The following is a 22,150-nucleotide window of genomic DNA, read 5'->3' as shown; positions in this document are numbered from 1 at the left end:
CAAAATAATGTTGCCAATGATGCTATGTTATGTTGTTCGGTTGCATCACAATCTCTATTGCCATTATAGTAGCAAATTGTTTTATGACTAATAAGCCGAATCCGCTCCTGTCTTTATGACAATTTGTAGATGCTCTTGGCTTATTTATTCTTCATCTGATCGGGCCCAGCAAACAAATTCAACGGTCCTTCCTTTTTCCACCTATGCTTAGATAGAACCCGCTGTTTAGACAATCCCTCAGGCAATATAGTGTAGGTTTCCTGATAGACGATACACATACACATATCTACTGACAGAACTGTGATCATTCCCTGGTACAACAATGTTAAAGACAGTCCCAAGTAGAACAATGAAAACACGGCTAACAAAACAATAAGTTGGAGCATCCCAGAGTAAAACACTGGGGTGGAATGTCCACCCAGTTGGAAGATGTGTTAGACCACACTTATAACTGCGGTGGTTAATATTACATATTTACCAATGAACTTTCTGTTCCTTGACAGGACTTGATTGATATTGAAGTTTTGGAAATGTGGTCAGTTAAGTCATGTGTACATGGATTCCACGTGATTTAACTGGTCCGCTTCATACTTTGTACCCTCAAATTGCAAAGCCATTTCTAAAAATGACTCGTGAAGCAAATGCAGGGGTATAAGAGGGTGTGTTGTGGTGGAGGTGATCTAATATTTTACCACCAGGTTTCATGACATGTAATGTAATGTAAAGTAGACATATAGCACACTACCTCAATTTTACTGTTTCAATGCGGGTGGCCCAGCAAAAAAGGGAGGATGGGTGTTAATGGGATATAGGGAGGGCCAGGTGTCAATCCTGAGGTGTAGATAGTTACAGGCCAGAAGCCCTTGAGTTTTGTGCAACGTATCAGGTTATGTGGCTATTGGCTGGGACACTTGCGTGTATGTTTCTTCCGGAGGGAAGAGCCCAAGGTCATTCACTTTGGATGTCCGTGGTGTGAGACCAGGCGAGCCCCTGGCATGTGGGCATGCGTGATATGGCTAAAGGAGTGAGCAGTGGTGTTGCCTTGTTAGTGTGGTATGTTTGGAGGCAGCTAGCTCTCATATGTGATGGCTGATTCCATTACTAGTGTAGCGTGTGTGGTGAGTTAGAGAAAGTTGTCTTTCTTTTGTATGAGGGGGCTGAGCCATAGGTGATTGGGTTGGTCTGCAGCTACCTGATGTGCTTCTAAGAGATTCCTGGAGTGAGATTCCCTGGGCCCTTCTCCCCCCTCAGAGAAGTGGTATTTCCTTAAATCATTAATAACTCCTACTCAGAGAATCATTTTTCTCCAAAAAGAGGATTTGCAGCTATGGGTTCCAGCATGCCCTAGCAGTGTCAAACCCGATAATTGAGCACATAGCAATTTTAAATGCTGCATTCATACATTTTAACACAAGAATGACATTGCAATGTCCACAAGGTAGACAAAGGGGGTCATCCCGAGTTTTCCGGTTTCCTGGCAGTAAATCCAAATGGACCTACAGTTACAGGCGCCTGATATCACACCATGGACATGACAAGAATGACATTGCAATGTCCACAAGGTAGACAAAGGGGGACATCCCGAGTTTTCCGGTTTCCTGGCAGTAAATCCAAATGGACCTACAGTTACAGGCACCTGATATCCTGGTATTGCTGGTATATTCCAGGTGCTGGCAATAGCGGTACTTCCACATTCCGTGGACTCCATGGAGGGGATTGCCGGTATTACCGGCACCAGTAAACACTTTATCCATCTTAATCTGAATCGTTTTTCCTGCCTCTCTACCTTCTCCATCCCCTCTCTCTGGTCTTTTCTTTTGCCCTTCTCTTCTTCACTTTTCTATTTCAGCTTGCAATGTAGGTCTTACTTTTGATTCCTCGCTATCCTTTTCTACTCATAGCTCCAACACTGCTCGTACCTGTCGTTTCCATCTTTATATAATATTCGCTCAGCTTGTGCCTTTCTTTCCTTTCACGCTGCTAAACTCCTCATCACTTCGCTTGTCTTCTCTCGCCTTGACTACTTCTCTGCCCTTCTAATTGTCCTCCCTGCTTTCCATCTTGCTCCTCTTTGTTCAGCCGATAATGCTTCTATTCAACATACATTCTATCTACCTCTACTTCATTGCATGCTTCTCTTTCCTCCCACTCCCTCCTATCTTTTGACTCTGATTCTTAATAATCTGTTCTGTATTGTGTTCAAATATCTTCAAGTCCCCCCAAGCTCTTTGTCCTCATTTGTTTATACTCTCCTCCCTTATGTCTTCGCTCTGAATCATTAAACCTCCTCATGCTCCTTCTCGTTTCCATTAATGTCCTTACTAACCCCTACGCTCTGGAACTCACTCCCACTCTCCGTGCACTCCCCCTCTTACTTTCATGTCTTTCGTACACACATGAAATCCCACTTATTATCACAAACTCAACATCTTCTTTTCTCATACTCTGTGGATAATTCCTGTTGCATTTGCACGTTATTTGTACTATTTATTCCTATTCTTTGTACAGCACTTTGGCAAAAGAACATTAAAAGTTTCAGAAAAATACAAAATGAACTGTTGCCCCCTTATCTCCAGAAAGCCTATGATTTTTCACCATGGTTTATGTGTTGTCAGCATAAACGTGATAACTGTGCCCACAGTCCTTGTTCACCTGGACTATTGAGAACAAGTAAACACTCCATGTCAGAGATGACCGGGGCTGTCACCCCAAAAGTAGTGGTTTCCTGACCAATATAATACTGTGCAATAGGATTTGAAGACAATCATTCATAAGAAACCCTGTGCTATTTTCTGAAATTCCATGAACTAATGCATGCAAATAAGAATTAATCCAGGCCATCCATGTTGATTGCTGTCAGCGGATCTAAGGCATATCAAGCAGCCTGTCGCCACACATCCCCCAGATTAAGAGGCGTCTTCTGTATAGAGATAAAGGTTCTAACCACCTCTCCCTTTCCAGTACTCTCAAGACCAGACTCCACCAATAGCCAACACCTATTGCTACTTGATAATTTGTTGAACAGACTATAAAGATGCCACAACGCACCTGCCAGCCTCCCTTTGAGACTTTGAAGATTCCCGATGAAACAGAGGATTTAATTCAAAACCATATTTATGAGCCATTGTGCCTTCCATGGCAGTGGGCCAGAATGACCACAGACAATTCATTACATACCAGTATCACTGCCTTGGTGGCTGTACAAACCTTCAATCAGAAAGGCCTTAGGGCATTGGCTTACTCTTTCTGCTCAGCCAAACTCTGGAACTCTATCCCTAGATGGCTATGCATATAGGAAATCCACCCAGCTTTCGGCAAATCACTAAAAATATGTCTAGCCAAATTACACACTAGCACAACACCAATAAAAAACACTCCTAAATTCGAGTACTTGCCTCGTGCTGCATGCACGAACACAAGGGGATCAGTCAGCTAAGGGAAATTGGAAATAGGGCTCATTAGGGTTGGCCACCTTGCAGCCTTGCTCCACAGACAATGCTTCAAAAAAGCAATTTAGCAGATCTGACTCTTCCATGTTTGTCACCATGTATTGCACAACATGCTAACTAAGGCACTCTGTAAAGAAGGCCTCTTCAGGTCCACACACTTTGAACTGCACCAGAATTAAAAGAACCATTCACCCAGAGATAATTTAAGTTACCTTGAATAGTTCTGAACAGTTATCTGGAGCCAGGCGTCTCATGTTCGCTAACTCAGTCTTTCTCCTCCTTTTACCGACTAGCCCTCTCAACCTCCATCTTTTATTACATGTAGGGATGCCAAGCAATGGTGCAATGTATAACACAGCTTTTGTTCAGTGATGTTTTACTAGAATTCACAATATCAGGTACTAAAGGGCTATTCTAGAAATAAAAAAGGCATCTTTAATAAACTGGTGTTAAGGATGGGATAACAAAGTGAGGCCTTCTGCATTTTCCCTGTGCATCTGGGTGATACGAAGGTGTAATATCAAAGTCTTGAACCTATCCTTTTGCTTCTTTTTCCCTTCACGAATGCTCAATTCCAATAACCAAAGTTCATAAGTATGAAAAAGTAGCCATACTACTTGGAGAGTGATAGACCAGTACATATGATGGTATTAGCATTGAAACAGAGACAGGCAGCGTAAATGATCACCTCTTTTAAAGATACCCGAGGGCACCCATTGCTTGGAGACAAAAATATGAATGCCTGATTCGGGGTATACAATTAAGAACTATATTTACAGCCTCTAGCTCTTGTTCAACCTAATGTATGAGAGAGTTTCTGGATTATGTGACCCTACCTCAGATATTTCTAGCTCAGAGGGACAACCTTAACGCCCCCATTATAGCCTTGGAAATATTGCGTGTGATCTCCCCACTCTCCTCCCATCGATTTTTATAAAATGATTGCTGACGAAATAGCTCCTAAACTAGACTCTGTATTTTAGGATGCGAAAGACCGAGGGCAGTTACCACTGTCAATGTTTGCAGAAAATATAATAGTTGTCCACGAAGCAGGGTGCGATCCGGAAGAATGCAGCTCCTATCAACCGATATCTCTGATCAACTCTGACACCAAGATATTAGCGAAAATGCTTGGCGGAGCGAATAGAGTAGATACTTCCATCTCTGATTCATAAAGACTAGACTGGTTTTATTCTCAATAGACATTCCAGCAATAACATACGCAGGCTATTACATATCCCGGCGGGTGATAGAGATCCGGAAGTTGTGGGTCTCACGGTTGACGCGGAGAAAGCGTTTGATAAAGTTCAATGGGAATTTATGTTTGTTACCCTGGCCAAATACGGCTTCCCCCCATTTCTAATAAGGCAGATTAAACTTCTGTATACTGGTCCCATGGCCTTGGTTGTCACAAATGGTGTTGGCTCTCCACCGTTTAATCTTTAGCCAGGAACATGTCAGGGGTGTTCACTGTCACCCCTTTTATATTTGCTCTCCATAGAAGCAATTGCTATTAAATTACGCACCAATCCCGGATGGATGGGCATTCACCAGGGTACAGAAGAACATTGTGTCTCCCTATAGGCGGATGATCTGCTCTTATATATAAGCAATAGTCTTAGATCCCTCCCATATATACGTTCACTATTGCAGGAATTTGGCCCAATTGCGGGTTATAAGATCAATTGGGGAAATCCGATGTTCTACCACTAATGCAAGAAATTCCTTGGGACCCTGGAGGAATAACTGCTTTTACACTTGAAACGCATCATAATAAATATCCGGGAATTAATATTAGCGCTTCTCTCAGCGAACTTCGAGATTTGAACTACCCACAAGTTTTAGATAGGATCTGCTCGGACCTGGGAAGATGGGATAGTCTATCCCTCTCTTTGACGGCAGGATCAATGCTCTAAAAATGAACTTGCTGCCAAAACTGGTGTACATTGCTATGATGCTGCCTGTCAGCCCCTCGCCTATGATGATCAATGACATAGATAACTCAATCACCAAGTGCATATGGAGAGGAAAAATATCACGTCTTAAAGTATTACAAGCAGCTAAGGCAGAGGGCGGATTGACAGTACCATCATAGAAGGCCTATTACCAGGCAGCTCAAGTCTGCTTGGTGAAACTTTGGCTCGGTACTAGCGATGACACCAGCTGGAGGACCATAGAACTGGCTCTGATGGCCCCGCTATCCCCCCATAGAAATCATGACCATTACTCTGACCAAACACCCATCAATTAAACTACACTCGATATTAGGACCAACGATTATGCAATGGCACAGGAAGCGGTCCATGGAAGGGGTGCCCATACAAAAGGCGCCATCATGCTCAAGTATCCGGGCGGTACTCTCATATGGGTTTCAACAGAAAGTACATCCCAGACAAGATACGGAGTGGGCACATAAACGGATTATGGACATCTGTGAGGGGGCGATCTTATTACAATTCCAAGCAGCGTGCCACATACTGGGCCGAGAGAGGGGAGTTTGGCTCTGCTATAATTCAATACAAGCTACAATCCTCAAACATACATCAGTGGATACCCGCCATGGCCCCCCTCGCTCCATGTGAGCAGGAAATGGAACAACACCTTACTACTTTCCCACACCTTTGCATATTTTATGCTATGTTCATTCCTAATAATATGTGTAGAAACTATATTTTAGCGACAACATGGGCAGAGGATTTAGGAATAGCAATTGATATCACTGACATATATTCATATTTTACCGCTATTCCAACCGTCTCCATGAATCTTAGAAACAGGGAAATCCTATTGAAAACTATCCAATGCATATACCACACCTTGACAAAGCTCTTTAGGATGGGATTGTCTCCCTCAGCGATGTGCTGGAGAGGTTGTAACAATATAGGTACAATGGGACATATCCTGTGGTCTTGCCCTGTACTATTATCATTTTGGCATATGGTTCATCACCAGATCTTGGACTAGACAGGGTTGAGATCACACAGACTCCCAACACTATGTAATTTGGGGAAGGTAGAAATGAATGGCATACAGACGTGCTGAAGCGTCGAGTCATAGGATTAATGCTCTTTCTTGCACGAAAGCTGTTGGTCATAAATTGGAAGGAGCGCTCCCCTCCCACTACTACATTGTGGACTGTGCTGCTCTCTAAAACTTGCTTATTGTCACAGGCCGCATTCAAGCGACAATCACCATCAGATGCTGAAAAGGTCGAACAATATTGGGAACTACTAGAATCATATATATACATAGAGGAGGCCCTCTTTAGGTAGGGATTTTGTATTGGATGGATGAAAGGAACGACCTGGATGGAGGTTGGAATATACAGGAGACTTGCTATCTTTGGGAGGGGCTCTGGAGCATGAACCTAGATGGGACTGGGGGTATGTAGGACCACATGTCCTTAATGTCAGGACAAGTGAACAGATTTGTATATTATTGCAACACACCGTTTAATATGAAGCTGCTCGAGTCCTTGGTCTTCCCTCTTCTCTCCTCGTTCCTGGAATATTCTGGATTCTCCGACCCCTTTTAGTCTGGCTTTCTCCCTGGTAGGAGTACAGAGTCTGTACTTAACTCAGTCAGGGACGACCTTGCCCGGTTAGTCGACCACGGTGGGGTGGGAGCTGTATTATTATTGGATTTATCTGCCACGTTTGACACTGTAGACCACCCCACTCTTCTGGCCCGGCTGTCTGACGCAGGCATCTCAGGTCAGGTCCTCGACTGGTTTCAAGCTTTTCTGACTGATCGGACCCAGTCATTGTCTTTGCCTCCTTTTTTCTCTCCCCCCCGGGACTGCTTTTCTGTGGCGTCCCTCAGGGATCTGCTCTCTCCCCTATCCTTTTCAACCTGAACATTCGCCCTCTCCTGCTTCTTTTATTGGCACATGGGTTCAGATACTACTCCTAAGCCGATGATAGGCAGATCCTGGTTCCTTGACCTCACCAGGGCCAACACTGCGGCCGGGCTACAAAGCTGCCTGGAAGATCTTGGCGCCTGGATGGCGACTAATTGGCTGAAGCTCAATGGCTCTAAAACGGAGGTTCTGGTGGTGGGCACCATTAGCCCCCTCTCTTTATGGACGTCTGAGTTCTGGCCTACCTCACTAGACACGTGCCCTACACCTGCAACCTCAGTTAAAAATCTAGGTGTTCTGTTCTCATCATCTCTTTCCATGCACCCCTGGTGGCGTCTGTCTGTAAATCTGGGCACTTTAAACTACGGATTTTACGTAAGGGGCTCCCCTTCATTCCAGCCAAACATCAGATCCTGTGGTGGCTGCCCTGGTTTTAAGCACCACAGACTATTATAACTCTCTATACCTGGGCCAGCCTAGCTACCTTACTAAGCCGCTTCAGCTGCTTCAAAACTCTGCGGCTCGGGCGGCGATTCGTCCTCCCCCTCGTGCCAATATGACTCCGCTACTCAAGCAACTTCACTGGCTCCCGATTGAGATGCGCATCCTTTTAAAATCCCTGTGCCTAGTACACCGCGCCTTCTACAGTCAAGGCACCGAATACTTACAGAAATAATTCTCCCGCTATGTGCCTGCCCGATCTTTGCACTCACAGTCGGCTTTACTGATTGCGGTTCCGCGAGTTAGGCTGTTCTGGATTGGTGGACGCACCTTCTCTGTAATCGCTGCCCTATCCTGGAACAGACTTTCCCTCGATCTTCGCGCCAGCAAAAACCATCTGATCTTCCGCCGTAACCTGAAGACCCATTTGTTCTAGTATTTGCTGCTGGACCTTACTGTCTACCTTAACGCCAAGATACCTTTGGGCGAATGTTGTGCTTTAGAAATCCTTTTAGCATAACATAACATAACACCTATCTCCTAACGTGCACACGTGTAAAAATAGTAAGGCTCTGGAAGCCCGCTGATTTGGTTGAATGTTCAACACCAGGCAAAGGGTGCACGACTCATCGGTTCCCACCCCTGGAGATAATATTGGGAAATACGTGTAAAGTTGTTAATTGTGACATTTTGCATGTCTAGCATTATAGTGCATCCGATACCAAAGAGATTTGAGCATATCATGGGTGGTGGGGGGTCAAAGGGGAGGGGGCCAGTTTTGCAACAGTTTAGATTGAGAAGTCATTGAAATTTGAAACATGTTTACATTTGCTTTGATATTTCCCTGTACACCAAGGTTTAAGGTTGAATGTATGTATCTTTAAAATAAAAACAGATTTTACACCCAAAAAAAAGCATGAAAAGGTTATGGCCAGTAGAAAGTTCAAACCTATTATTTATAAATCATTTAGTCTCTAAGCTAACACTAATCTACGGAAGAATATTTGGACAGCTAAAAAGCAGGCAGAAACAGTGGAGAGAGCAGGTGAAAGAGGAAAGGGACAAGAAGATTTGAGAGTCATCAGCATAGAAGTGACATGTGTTATAACCAGGTTTGTACCAATGAAACACAACAGATACAGAAGGATATGTCTAAGGTTCACTTAAAGGATACAGGCTGGTAGTTGCAAAGGATACACTCGATGCCTTCTCCCATCTACTGTTGTCAGAGGTAGAACGTAGTGTGTCAAGAGAAACCTTCTAACTAATGTCACTCTCTGAGTAGTAAAAACCACAGTCAAAGAGAGCTATTAGTGGGAAGGGCAGGAGTGGACCAAGATTCACCAGGCTGTCAATAGAGAGTGGACTAATTAGAAGGCTAGTGGTACAAAAGGACAGTAAGAACCCATGTTATATACACTAACCTGGATGTACAGCCACAGGTAAGTTCCAACAATGTCCGACGAATCCAAGGAAAACAACGACAAGGAGAGTGTAGTGAGGAATCTAACCCGGGCGGAATGAGGGCCGCACTAGAGTCGGGTTGGTGCACACAGGTAAGCGTCCAAAGTTCTGTGCACTTTGTAGGAGGAGAAGAATAAACCTTGATCCAGGAAGACAAGCCCTATACAGAAGTTGAAGGTCCAGTTAAGTCCTGACCAGGGGTGAGTACAGAGACTGTCAAACTAAATTCTCCTGCAAGTAGGATGGGATTTAGCAGAGGTTGTATACCCACAATGGAGGTAAATGTCTACAGAGAGTGACAAAGAGTAATGAGGTTAATAGTATTGCCGAACTGTATGGATATGGAGCAGGACTCTGCAGGGTGTTGATTTCAGTCCGTGGAAATTGCTGTGTCATGTAGGAACGCTGCGGGCAGCTGGGGCCTCTGTAATCAACAGACCAGGAATGCGGCAGGGCTCCGTCTTGGAACAAAGCAATAGGATGAAGAGTGTCGCGTAGGAACGCGACGAGGCTCTGTATGAAAGTAGAGTGAAAGTTTGTAGAAAGCTGCGTAAGAACGCGGAAGAAAATGTAGCTCTGAGACGAGCTGGGAGGTTGCCTGAAACTGCCTAAGAACGCGGGGGAAGGCAACCGCTCCTTGCGATGGAAAGATGAGCGTCTGCGAAGAACATCAGAAGCAAGCTCCGGAACCCAGATACCGAAAACGATCAGAAGCGCAGCTGTAAGGCATCCGCCTCGTTAAATGATGTCAGCTGACGTGCACCTGACCAACGCGATGATGCGTACATTGGTCATGTGACGCGAGCTCTTTCAGTGGCGTCTCCCGGCCAATTTCCATTGAGTATAGAATGGCATAGCCATTCTGAAGGATGAGGATGCCGGAAAATAGGAGCATTTGGGGTAAGTAACGGATCCTGGGGTTGCAGGCATGACAGTACCATCCCCCAAAGGGCGCCCCACTCCTCTCACCGCATGGAAGCGACGGAGCAACACAGGAGCGTGAATATTCGACAAGGGTTCCCATGATCGGTCTTCCGGACCATACCCCTTCCAATCAATGAGATAGTGGGGAACCCCAGCTCGCATTCTCATGCCTAGGATAGCACGGACCTCATATTCGTCTGTGCCCTTGACTGAAACCGCCAAAGGTCGGATAGGCAACCGGGTCCTTGACGTACATGGTTTGACCAAGGAAACATGGAACACCGGGTGTACCCTCCAACGTGCGGGCAGGTCCAGCCGTTCAGCAACAGGATTGATCACTTGTGTTATTTTGTATGGTCCGATTAATTGGGGCAGAAGTTTCCTCTTACCCGGGATCTTTAGGTGTTTGGTAGACAACCAGACTGACATGCCAGTTATGTAGCGCGGAGTAGCTGTCCGACGCTGGTCTGCATAGTATTTGGCACTAGTTTGGGCCTTTATTAGGTGTTTTTTTTATTTTGGTATGAAGGGCGGTCAAAGCCTTTAACTTGTCAGTGGGTACTGTCCATAAAGAGCATAGAACGGTGACATACCCGTTGAGGAATGCTGTGAGTTATTATACACGAACTCAGCTGCCGGCAACAGCGAAAACCAAGAGGACTGGTACTGAAGACACAGACAACGTAGGTATTGTTCCATAGTTCCGTTAACCCGTTCTGTCTGCCCATCTGTTTGAGGATGATAGGAACTGGACATGCGATCCTCCATAAGCAGAGCAGAAGTTAGTGCCTTCCAAAATCGGGATGCAAACTGTGACCCTCTGTCGTTGATAATGATAGAGGGCAGACCAAAGAACCGAAAGACGTGTTTTAGGAACAGATCGGCCAAGATCTTAGCAGTGGGAATACCCTGACAGGGTATGAACAAGGCCATCTTAGTGAAGTAGTCGACTACGATCCAGATCGTGTCGTAACCATGGACGGAAGGTAATTCGACTACGAAATCCATGGAAACCATATACCAAGGTCTGTGCGGAACTGGTAATGGGCGTAGTAATCCCATAGGTTTACTTGGTGTGTTTTGCATTGTGCACATAGGGCACATGATGAGACATAATCCACAACATCACTGGACATTTTGGGCCACCAGCACCATTGTTGTAGCGGTTCCAATGTTTTCTTTTGACCCGGATGAGCTGCTACCAGGGAATCGTGACCCCAATGCAGTGCCTTGGTACGTGTCTCCTCTGTCGGTAGGTACAGTAGGCCGTTCATAAACGGGAGACCATCTCAGATATCGAGACGCAGTTCATGTACCTCATGAGGATTACGTGATACCCAATCTAGGATATCCTTCTTCAATGGGGGTTGAACTGAACAACCACAGACAACGTGTTCTGCCAGTAGAGGTGGTTTGGTATTGTTTAAGCTGTCCACCCCGGAGTGCGGATGGGAGAGGGCGTCTGCTTTGGTATGATCCTTAGTGGGTCTGTAGGAGATGTGGAAATCGAATTGGGCAAAAAACGAATGCCAACGGGCCTGGCGAGCCGTAAGGCACTTCATGGTTTTAATGGCCTGTTGGTTACGGTGATCGGAATTCTCAATCACCGGGTGTTTTGCTCCAAGAAGATGGTGTGGCCATGTGAGGAAAGCCTCTTTGATAGCCAACAACTCTTTCTCGGTCACCGTATAGTTTCTTTTGTATGGAGCTAGTTTGCGTGAGAAAAATGCCACTGGATGTTCCACCCCGGTGTCCTTGCAAACCTGGGAAAGGATTGCGCCAATGGCCTGATCAGACACATCCGCTTCTAAAATGTACGGTAGTTCAGGATCCAGGTGTTGCAAGACCGGAGCCGTGGTAAATGCCTCTTTAAGTAGATCGAACGCCCCCTGGGCCGCCGGTGTCCAGCGAAATGGATTTTTGGGACTGGTTAGTGTAGTGAGCGGTGCCACCACTCTTGAGAAGGAATGGATGAAGCGTCTATAAAAGTTTGCAAATCCCAGAAAAGATTGCACGGACTTGATAGAGATGGGGACTGGCCAGTCCAGGATGGCTTTTACCTTGGATTGACTCATTCTAACTCCATGGCTGGTGATGTCATATCCCAAAAACTCTACATCCTGAGAGTGAAAGACACATTTTTCTGCCTTGACAAAGAGATGGTTTTCTCTTAACCTTTGAAGTACCTTGGATACATGCAGTATGTGTTCCTCTAAGGATGCCGAGTATATCAATATGTCATCCAGGTATATGACCACAAATTGATCCATGTAATCACTAAAGATATCGTTCATAAAATACTGAAAGGTTGCGGGGGCATTGCACAGGCCGAAGGGCATGACGAGGTACTCATATAAACCATACCGGGTCTTGAAGGCGGTTTTCCACTCGTCACCTGCCCTGATCCGTACAAGATTGTACGCACCCCTCAGGTCCAGTTTAGAGAAAATGACTGAAGCGCCCAACTGATCCAACAGGACGTTAATCAAAGGTAGAGGGTACTGGTTTTTAACTGTTATGGCATTGAGAGCCCTGTAGTCAATGCAGGGTCTCAAGTCCCCTTCTTTTTTAGGGATGAAAAACAAAGGAGATGCAGCCGGGGACTGTGAAGGACGAATAAAGCCTGTCTGGAGTGCCTTATTGATGTATTCCTTCAAGACTGCATCTTCCTGTTTGGTAAGAGAGTAAACTTGACCGGTTGGTGTCTTTGCCCCGGAAATCAATTCGATAGGACAATCATATTGACAATGTGGGGGAAATATTTCAGCCTTGCCTTTGTCAAACACATCAGAGAACTGTTGGTATTCCTGAGGCATCGGTGACTTAGGTGACATCAGTGCACTTATTCTCGGCAACCCTTAGAGGAACGCCAAGACAGGGGTGTCATGAACCCCACCGGAATCCAAAAAGCATTTCTCATTGCAATGGTCTGAAGGATACTGGATATGACCAGTGACCCAAATCAATCACAGGCTTATGTAATTTAAGCCACGATAGACCCAAAATCAATGGATATTGGGGTACTGTGATTACGTCAAAAAACATTTTTTCAGTGTGACCGTCAGGTAAGGATACTGTGATAGGCAACGTTTCTTCCGTTATGAGACCAGAAGACAGTGCTGAACCATCGACTGTCTTGACTGACTCAGGTACTGCTTTAGTGATCATAGGTATAGTTGACTGTCTGGCAAAAGTGATATCCATGTAGCTATGAGTTGCACCAGAGTCTATCATAGCCTGGGTCTGAACGGTGGTGTTGTTAAAACACAAGGACACCGTTACTGCAATGGAAGCATTTAGTGACAAAGCAGAGTCCGTTTTGGTACTCGGCAAAGGGACCCCCACTATTGCCGAGCTCTGGCGGTTTCCCGGCTTTTTTGCCATTTTTTAAAGACAAGAATCCAGTAAATGATCCGCAGAACCACAGTACATGCATAGGTTATTCTTGCAACGGTTTTCTCGCTCAGCGATGGATAAACGACCCCGAATAGCACCTATTTGCATGGTTTCAGGTCCGTTAGAGGGTCTGAGTAACTCCAGGTAGGTTTTGTGCGGACAAGAAGGGTTTCTTTTCGCCCTTTCTGGCGGATCTCCGAGCATCGATCTGGAGAACTAGATCGAGCATCTCCATGTATCCTGATGGCACAACAGGGACTGTTGACAAGGCGTCTTTCAATTCCTCGGACAGCCCTTTATAGAAGACCGCAGTCTTCTTATCTTCCGGCCACTGTGTTTCAGCTGTCAATTGATTGAAACGTGCAAGATAGGCCACTAGTGGTTGGCTACCCTGTTGTAGATTCAACAGTTCCAAATCGGTTGCCTGAGTGGCATACCTCATGTCAAACACCTTGCTCATTGCTGACAGCAATTCGTCGCAGTCATATAACAATGGGCTGTTGGTCTCCAGCAAAGGGTTCGCCCAGGCTGCTGCAGTTCCCCCCAAATGCGACAATACAAAAGCTGCTTTGGTTGTCAAGTCCAGAAATGAACTGGGTCTACACAGGATGTGGAGACGACACTGAGTAACAAAAGTGCGGGAGGTCTTGGGGTCTCCCGTAAAGGGTGAAGCCAGAGGGAATTGTGTTGGCATTAGCACCTGAACGGATTCCCTTTGAGGTGCAGACAGGCCTGTACCGGAAGCAATTGGTTCTGGGGCAGCCCTTCCTTGTGAGGAGGCACGTATGGCGTCTTGCATTACGTCCATACGATGGCGCATGGTATCCTGTGCTGTGATCATTTCCTGTCTCAAATCCGCCACCAATTGGGTGAGGACAGTCAGGGGATCGGAACCCTCCATCATGGCTTCTGATTCTGTTATAACCAGGTTTGTGACAATGAAACACAACAGATGCAGAAGGATATGTCTAAGGTTCACTTAAAGGATACAGACTGGCAGTTGCAAAGGATACACTCAATGTCTTCTCCCATCTACTGTTGTCAGAGGTAGAACGTAGTGTGTCAAGAGAAACCTTCTAACTAATGTCACTCTCCGACTAGTAAAAACCACCGTCAAAGAGAGCTATTAGTGGGAAGGGCAGGAGTGGACCAAGATTCACCAGGCTGTCAATAGAGAGTGGACTAATTAGAAGGCTAGTGGTACAAAAGGACAGTAAGAACCTATGTTATATACACTACATAGATGTACCACCACAGGTAAATCCCAACAATGTCCGATGAATCCAAGAAAAACAACGACAAGGAGAGGGTAGTGAGGAATCTAACCCGGGCGGAACGAGGGCCGCACTAGAGTCGGGTTGGTGCACACAGAAAAAACCTTGATCCAGGAAGACAAGCCCTTTAAAGATGTTGAAGGTCCAGTTGAGTCCTGACCAGGGGTGAGTACAGAGACTGTCAAACTAAACTCTCCTACAAGTAGGATGGGATTTAGCAGAGGTTGAATACCCACAATGGAAGTAAATGTCTACGGAGAGTGACAAAGAGTAATGAGGTTAATAGTATTGCCGAACTGTATGGATATGGAGCGTGACTCTGCAGGGTGTTGATTTCAGTCCGTGGAAATTGCTGTGTCACGTAGGAACGCGATGGGCAGCTGGGGCCCCTGTAATCAACAGACCAGGAAATTGCTGAATTGCGTAAGAACGCGGCGGGGATCCGTCTTGGAACGAAGCAACAGGATGAAGAGCGTCGCATAGGAACGCGATGAGGCTCTGTATGAAAATAGAGTGAAAGTTTGCAGAAAGCTGCGTAAGAACGTAGAAGAAAGGGTAGCTCTGAGACGAGCTGGGAGGTTGCCTGAAACTGCATAGGAACGCGGGGGAAGGCAACCGCTCCTTGCGATGGAAAGATGAGCGTCTGCGAAGAACAGCAGAAGCAAGCTCCAGAACGCAGATACTGAAAACAGTCAGAAGCACAGCTGTAAGGCATCCGCCTCGTTAAATGGTGTCAGCTGACGTGCACCTGACCAACGCGATGACGCGTACGTTGGTCATGTGACGCAAGCTTTTTCAGTGGCATCTCCTGGCCAATTTCCATTGAGTATAGAACGGCCTGGCCGTTCTGAAGGCTGAGGATGCCGGAAAATAGGAGCGTTTGGGGTAAGTAACGGATCCTGGGGTGGCAGGCATGACAACAGGATAGATTGAAGGAAGAGACAAGGTCAGATAAAGAAGTAGTGTCCAGAGACAATAGGAGTGGACCAGGTTGAGAGCCCTGAAGAACACCAAATTGAAGGGGGTGAAGAGTTTTGACCGGTGCACAAGACGGTCAAAGTATGGCCAGTGATAGGAATTAAACAATAGGAGGGCAGATCCAGAAAATCCCAAAGAGGCAGGAGCAGTTGGGATGGCCAACTGTGTCGGATGCTGCCGATAGATCAAGAAGGATAAAAATAGAATAGATAGAGAGTAGAGAACTAGAACCACTGGGAGGGATGCAAGCCAGATTGTAGAGGAGGGAGCACGACATGTAGCTTTAGGTGAGAGGAGACTTGATAGTCTGCTCTCAGTGGATTGTCTGGAACATATGCAGTGTTGGAATAAGGTGCAGCTCTGGGCCCCGCTATCACCACATCACTCATTTTTAGCTGGCCCATATATCTGTATTCTGCTCCCTCACCTGTGGAGATCATAAAGAATGAGGGTGTGTAATTCAACAGCCAGCTCTGCTTTGATCCCCAGGTGACCTCACTCTTACATTTATACTATAATATCCAAACACGAATATGAAAACAGCCTCTATCTCGTACTCCCAGATTACGTAATGAAGAAACCTACAAGATTTCCAACTGATGCAGCAAGACTACTTCTCAGGATGAAGCAATTTGAACATATCACGTTGGCATAACGTATTCTCTACCGGCTACCCATCAAAAAAGTGTTAATTTCAAAACCTTGTGCACCACTCATCATTCAAATCATGGTGGGGGCCCTTCCTCCTTCAAAAGTAAGTTTCAAAATTGCACTTCTTCCAGTACACTTAGGTCCAACAATACTGTACTAGTTCCAGTCCCCAGCTTCAACAAGAAACAGCAAGGAGGATCCTGTTTTCCATTTCTGGCCACTAAATCGTGGAACACCCTACCTAAACCTCTCCGCCTGTAAGTGAACCACCTGACTTTCAGGAAACAGCTTATGACTTGGCTTTTCAAATAACCACTTTGAAAGAAAGGAAAAATAATAGGAATTCGTTAAAAAGTATGCACCAGAAACTTGGGCTAATTTACGACAAGCAATGTTCAATACTCTTGGTACTACCATCTGTGGAAAATCAATTTGATTCATGCAACCCCTGCTGCATGACACTGGCCTGCACCTTAATCTCAGTGAAATCTACAATGAAGAGCTAGGAAGCAACAACAAACTCACCCCTTACCACCATCCCTCCTCACCACCCTCTTCCCTTAAATAATTCCTCACTACTAAAATCTTGTCTGCTTACACTGCCTGCACACCTTCAGACCACCTCCATGTCCTGTGTACTGAACAGATTCAAATCCTACCCATCTTCTATGGCTAACCTGCTTGGTCGGTACCAACCACAAACAACATAGAGATTTTCATATTGGCATACAGGTAACGGGTAGCTCTGACCTGCATCCACCAACAGTAAAGGTTTCTTCATCTGCCTTCCTGCTATCTGCTAACACACCCTGCCCTTCTTTCTTACATAGCCATGCTCAGCAAGGTCATCGTTATTGGCTGAAGGGCGCTATATAAGAACACTTTACATTACATTACACATACAGTTTAGCAAAAATCTGATCACTTTGGCAGGAAGACATTTGGGTGGCCAGATTGTAATATTGAAGGTCATGTTATCAAGACATCACGAAAAACTGCAATACAAAGCCAAACCACTTGAATCATGATTGGCCTAAATTAGACCATTCAACAGCTGCTAGAAAAAACGTGAAGAGGGTGCACCTTGCAATGCAGCTCAACTCAGGAGCCCTCTCTTACATGTAGAAAATGGTTCACAGGCAAGCTCCACATATACTTTGTAAACCATGAACCTGTGTTCACACACAGAACAGTTTCAGACAGAAAGAATTGTGGCCCAAAATGGGCCTGTCAAATTCAATCTTTTTTGGAAACTTCTGAAGCAGGCTTAAGGCATGTCTTTCTCAGGAGGAAGGAATGCTGTCCTGGGATGACATTTGTTTTTTTTACTTGTTCCTGTCCTATTCTGTATTCTGCTGATTACAGAATAATGTCAGTCTATGCTCAATTAAGAAGAGGTGGGGTTTTCTTGGTTTGTGTCTTGTGTTTTTAGATCATACACTTGCATGTTTTTTGCACCTGTGGCAGCATTTTGAGCGGCATCACGTGCTATAATATAGCCGTATAGTATGATGAGGGTCCATTATCGTGCGATAATGAGGTGCCACCAAGTCATATGGTTGGGGAAGGGTCATTATTCCACTTATGTCACATAGTGGTAATAGCACTGCATGTTTTGGAGTTTAGGTGAAGTAAAAATGTAACTTTAATAGTGAGTAAAGTCAATAGACAAACTGATTTAGTAAATTAAATGTGTAGTATTTAAATAGCAAGTTATCTTCATAAGTAAAGCATTTTAACTGCAAATGTAGTTAAACTGGAGTGGGCTTAACGTGAGCATGTGTTAGGTGTCATGTAGAAGTAAATGGGTTCTCCTTAAGCATGTGGAAGCATGTTCTCATGTTTTGTCTTTCTCGTTGGCGTATTAAATAGAATGTTGCAGTGAACAGAAAGATCCCCGCTGAGTAGAAGTGTCTTGTTGAAAGAAATCCTGCCTGGAAACTGTATTTTGTTTCCCTACTTACTTTCGAAGACAGTGCAGAATTCCGTAGTTATCAACTACACTCAGGACATTCTGACAGCCTGAAAAGAGGGCAGTAACCATCTCCATGTGTTAATAAGAAACAAAATAAACGTTCAACTATTCGAGTATATTGATGGTTTATAATTTATCTAAATGAGATGCGGCTTAAACCATATGCTGGTGAGCAACAGGGTATTTCATCTCCCGTTAGAACACGCTATGATTGTTTCGACCCGGGGTCTGGAACCTTGGACTTTTCAGATGTCATGGACTCCAGCTCTCATCTGCTGAGCCAGCATAGTCAACGGAGAGGGATCATGGGATTAGCAGTTCAAAACATTTAGTGGCTCATTTTTTTGTCCGCCAGAGGACAAATGGAAGTGCTAAAGACCAGCTTAACTGTGTCAAACCTGTCTCAACTCCTCCATTCACACTCTGGGGGATTTCCATTGTTTTTTAAGAGGGAGGGAGGAACGGGAGTTACATTTCTGCCTCACATTTGCCGTCCACCTTCAAAAACAACTTGGCTTTACTGCAGAACGAGATTTTCATACTGGCATAAAACCAATAATTGCCTTTGAAATACGACTGCTTTTTGCTGTAAAAAGCAGGCGGATTCCAGAGGAAATCATTGCAAACGCAGCGTTTACTCTATTTGCACTGCAAAGCACATTAGAAAGGTGCAAATAGACTTCTGCCCTCTCTTTACACTTCTCATTTGCACTCTGTAGTGCAAATAACGAAAACCGCCAGAGGGGACCTGTTTGCATGCAAGTGCAAACGTAATTGGTCCCGTCCAGGCAATTTACGTTCCGGAGGAAAATGAGCTCCCTCGAGATCTGCAGGTTGCAGGCCCTTGCTTAAGACAGTAGCATGGTGTAATAATGTGTTAGGTACCTTCTTGTGAAAATGTGACCAAGGAAACTTTCCTTGGTGCTGTGTGTCCCAGGTGGACTATCCATGGCTTATTAATTCATGTTTTCCACGTATAGCACTTGTGTGGGTGACTATAGCATAATAAACAATTTCACAATATTTGCCACAACAAAGTGCAATACATTTCGAATTACAGAGAGACGTTCTTTGGGGACATCACCCGTCTCCTTTTCAGCCCTTTTGTGCAGATCAACATATTCAAAACCCAACCACAGTGACGTTGGTTCTGGTCTGGAATCAGGTGAGGGCAGGGAACCAAAAGAGGCCCTGGAAAAAATTTTCAAAGTGGCCTCATATTACACATTTTCAGCAAGCCCCAACCTTTTCCCATGAGAACCAGTGGAAATAAAATAGGCACTACACAAAAGAGGCCTAGGGTGAAGAGGCCTACTGGGAAATATCCAGAGTTCCCTATAGGCCACTAAGCCCCACTAGAATACCATAAGATTAACTGTAGGAACCATTAGCTGGCGGAAGAATGAGAGAACGTAATGCGTGTGTTCATAGGATGCTCACAACACACGGTGTGAGTGGAAAACATGAGGTAATAAGCTGTGGATAATCCTCCTGAAGACACACAGCACCAAGGAAGGTTTCCTTGGTCCCATTTTCACAGCTACTTTATACACTGCACATTTGAGAGTATGCTAGCTGTTCTAAACCGGATATCTGTTTTAACGATCTATAATTGTATACCGGTAATTCATAACATAGGTGGTGCCAACTTCCCCATTCTGATTAGATCTCTTCTTGGTAAGATTGAACAGACAGCAGAATAACTATACAAACAGTTCAATTACTTATATATTTAGGCTGATTTTAGTGAACGTAATCGTCAAAGAGTCTGTGTTAGGGAGAATTCTCCAGAATGGCTAATTTCCCTTACCTACCGAGTCCCACAGCAGCTTTGCTGGATTTCTAGGATGCATTTTACTCACCTGGTAAGAGTGTAAGCCTTTTTCTCCTACTTTTACATGTGTTTTGCTGTGTGTTGTACATTTTTGTGTTTATAGACTATGGAGTCTCATCTACTCCATCTGCATCATCTTTTTACTGTGTGTCACACAGCACCTTTAGTGCAGTGACACAGGGTTGTCTTTTTAGACTTCCATTTTTAAACTCCATTTTCTGGGACTGACTACTGTCTCCCAGAACATGTAAAGTTGCCATTGATTTTACTAGTCTTTTTAAATTTACAGACACAGTACAAACTATCTTCCCATAGAGCACTGGAAGGGTTAATAGTTATCCCTTTTTGTCTGACTCGCTTGGAACATTATTTCGTTCCCCTTTCTCTAAGAGTTGGCTGGTGGCAGTGGTATCTACCATTTTTATTTTACTGCGAGCTATCAAAATAGCCTTGGTACTCTTAGAGGCTATGGTGGTAGCCTCAAACTTTAATCCACTGGACCCCTTTTAATTTTATTTGGTTCCGGTCGGATTTATTTGCCATTTCTTTTTTTAAAGGTCTTTCTCGTGTTTTACTCTGCGCGTTAAACCAGGTTGGGTTCTTTTGTTTGCTGTCCTTTGGCGGGTTTCTACACAGAAGCCCTCCTTAGGCGCTGGAGTGTCTGGGTGGACAAGATGTGAGGGAGGGGATTGAGGCCCCCTGCACAGGGTCTCCTTGGAGACCCAAGTCACACTCTAGTTGGATTGGCTAGCCGGCTGTCCTGCCAGGAAAGCCACCCTGCTGTGTGATTGACAGCCAGGCTGTGTGAATGGGGGAAAGCTGCTTATAAACAGGTCTATGGGACTTGGAAGGCAGAGTCGCCACTGGAACGAGAGAACCAATGAGGAGCTGAAGGAAGAGGACTGCTGCAACTACTGGACATACCGGTGAAGCCCTGCTGCAGGTCCGAATCGCCCTAAACTCTGACGACAGAGAAGATCTGCAAGGAATCGTCTTCCCTTGAGCTTGGTGGGACCAACCAGCTCGCCGAACACCAAACGCCGGCCTTCCTCTCCTGGTAGAATTTGCTGTACATCGCTGCAGTAAACCGGATAGCCAGGAGGAACGGAACCTGTTTGTGTTTTAAGGGGTGCACCTTTTATTCGTCGCTTTGCTCTGCTGTTGGCTTCTTCCCTGGGTAGTGCAGGACCCTCCAGTCTTCGTCCTTCTTGTCACCACGACAGTTGCTTCAGGAACCGTGAGCCTGCTGGAACTGCCAGGGAACAACCGCCTCAACTACTCTTGAGATAAGTCTGGCTGCTCAGCTATCGCTATCACTTTACTGTGTACGACAGGCTTGTACCAAAGGTGAATTTGTACTTGCACTTGTAGTCTTAATTGCTTGTGGTGTCCCCAAAGGGTATTGCATATGATTCTGCCTAACAGTCCGAGGTAATGTTTTTTTTCTTTATGTTTTTGATAAATAAGATCACACACTATTTTCTTTACTTACTGTTAACTTTGTGAATCATAATGCAGGCCCATTATCACCCAAAGTATGCCACACCAGAAGATCTGACTTGAACATCAGCATCAGAGGAGCTTCTCTCTTAAGCTTCTCCCTAGGAAGAGCGATGCGGCTAACTAGCATAATCACTGCGCAAACTGCAGTCATTTATTCAGTTATTCATTCATTTGTTCGTTTGTCCATCCATCCATCCATCCATCCATCCATCCATCCATCCATCCATCCATCCATCCAAGGGGATACTACCTCCCTACTCCTTCAAGGAGACTTCTCACATCTCGTGGAGTTTACAAACCTAGCAAAAGATTGGCCCTGAGACCAAATATCATTTTCTGATATGCAAACAAGTTCTGCACACAAAATAGATAAACATCCCGGGAGCATTATTTCCTGAGAAG

The 22,150-nt window shown here is 45.1% G+C and overlaps 1 protein-coding gene across 1 annotated transcript in view; it reads right to left on the bottom strand.

The window, feature by feature from the left end:
- The window catches only part of LOC138473212 (protein-arginine deiminase type-3-like), an 85,264-nt gene that overhangs the window by 25,321 nt on the left and 37,793 nt on the right, over positions 1–22,150 (bottom strand). The gene's annotated exons all lie outside the window — the stretch shown is intronic.

The sequence above is a fragment of the Ambystoma mexicanum genome, chromosome 8 (genome assembly GCF_040938575.1).
Source record: "Ambystoma mexicanum isolate Mex_15411 chromosome 8, UKY_AmexF1_1, whole genome shotgun sequence".
NCBI lineage: Eukaryota > Metazoa > Chordata > Amphibia > Caudata > Ambystomatidae > Ambystoma > Ambystoma mexicanum.
Note: the sequence above shows the minus strand (reverse complement) of the source record. Positions and strands in the feature narration are given on the sequence as shown.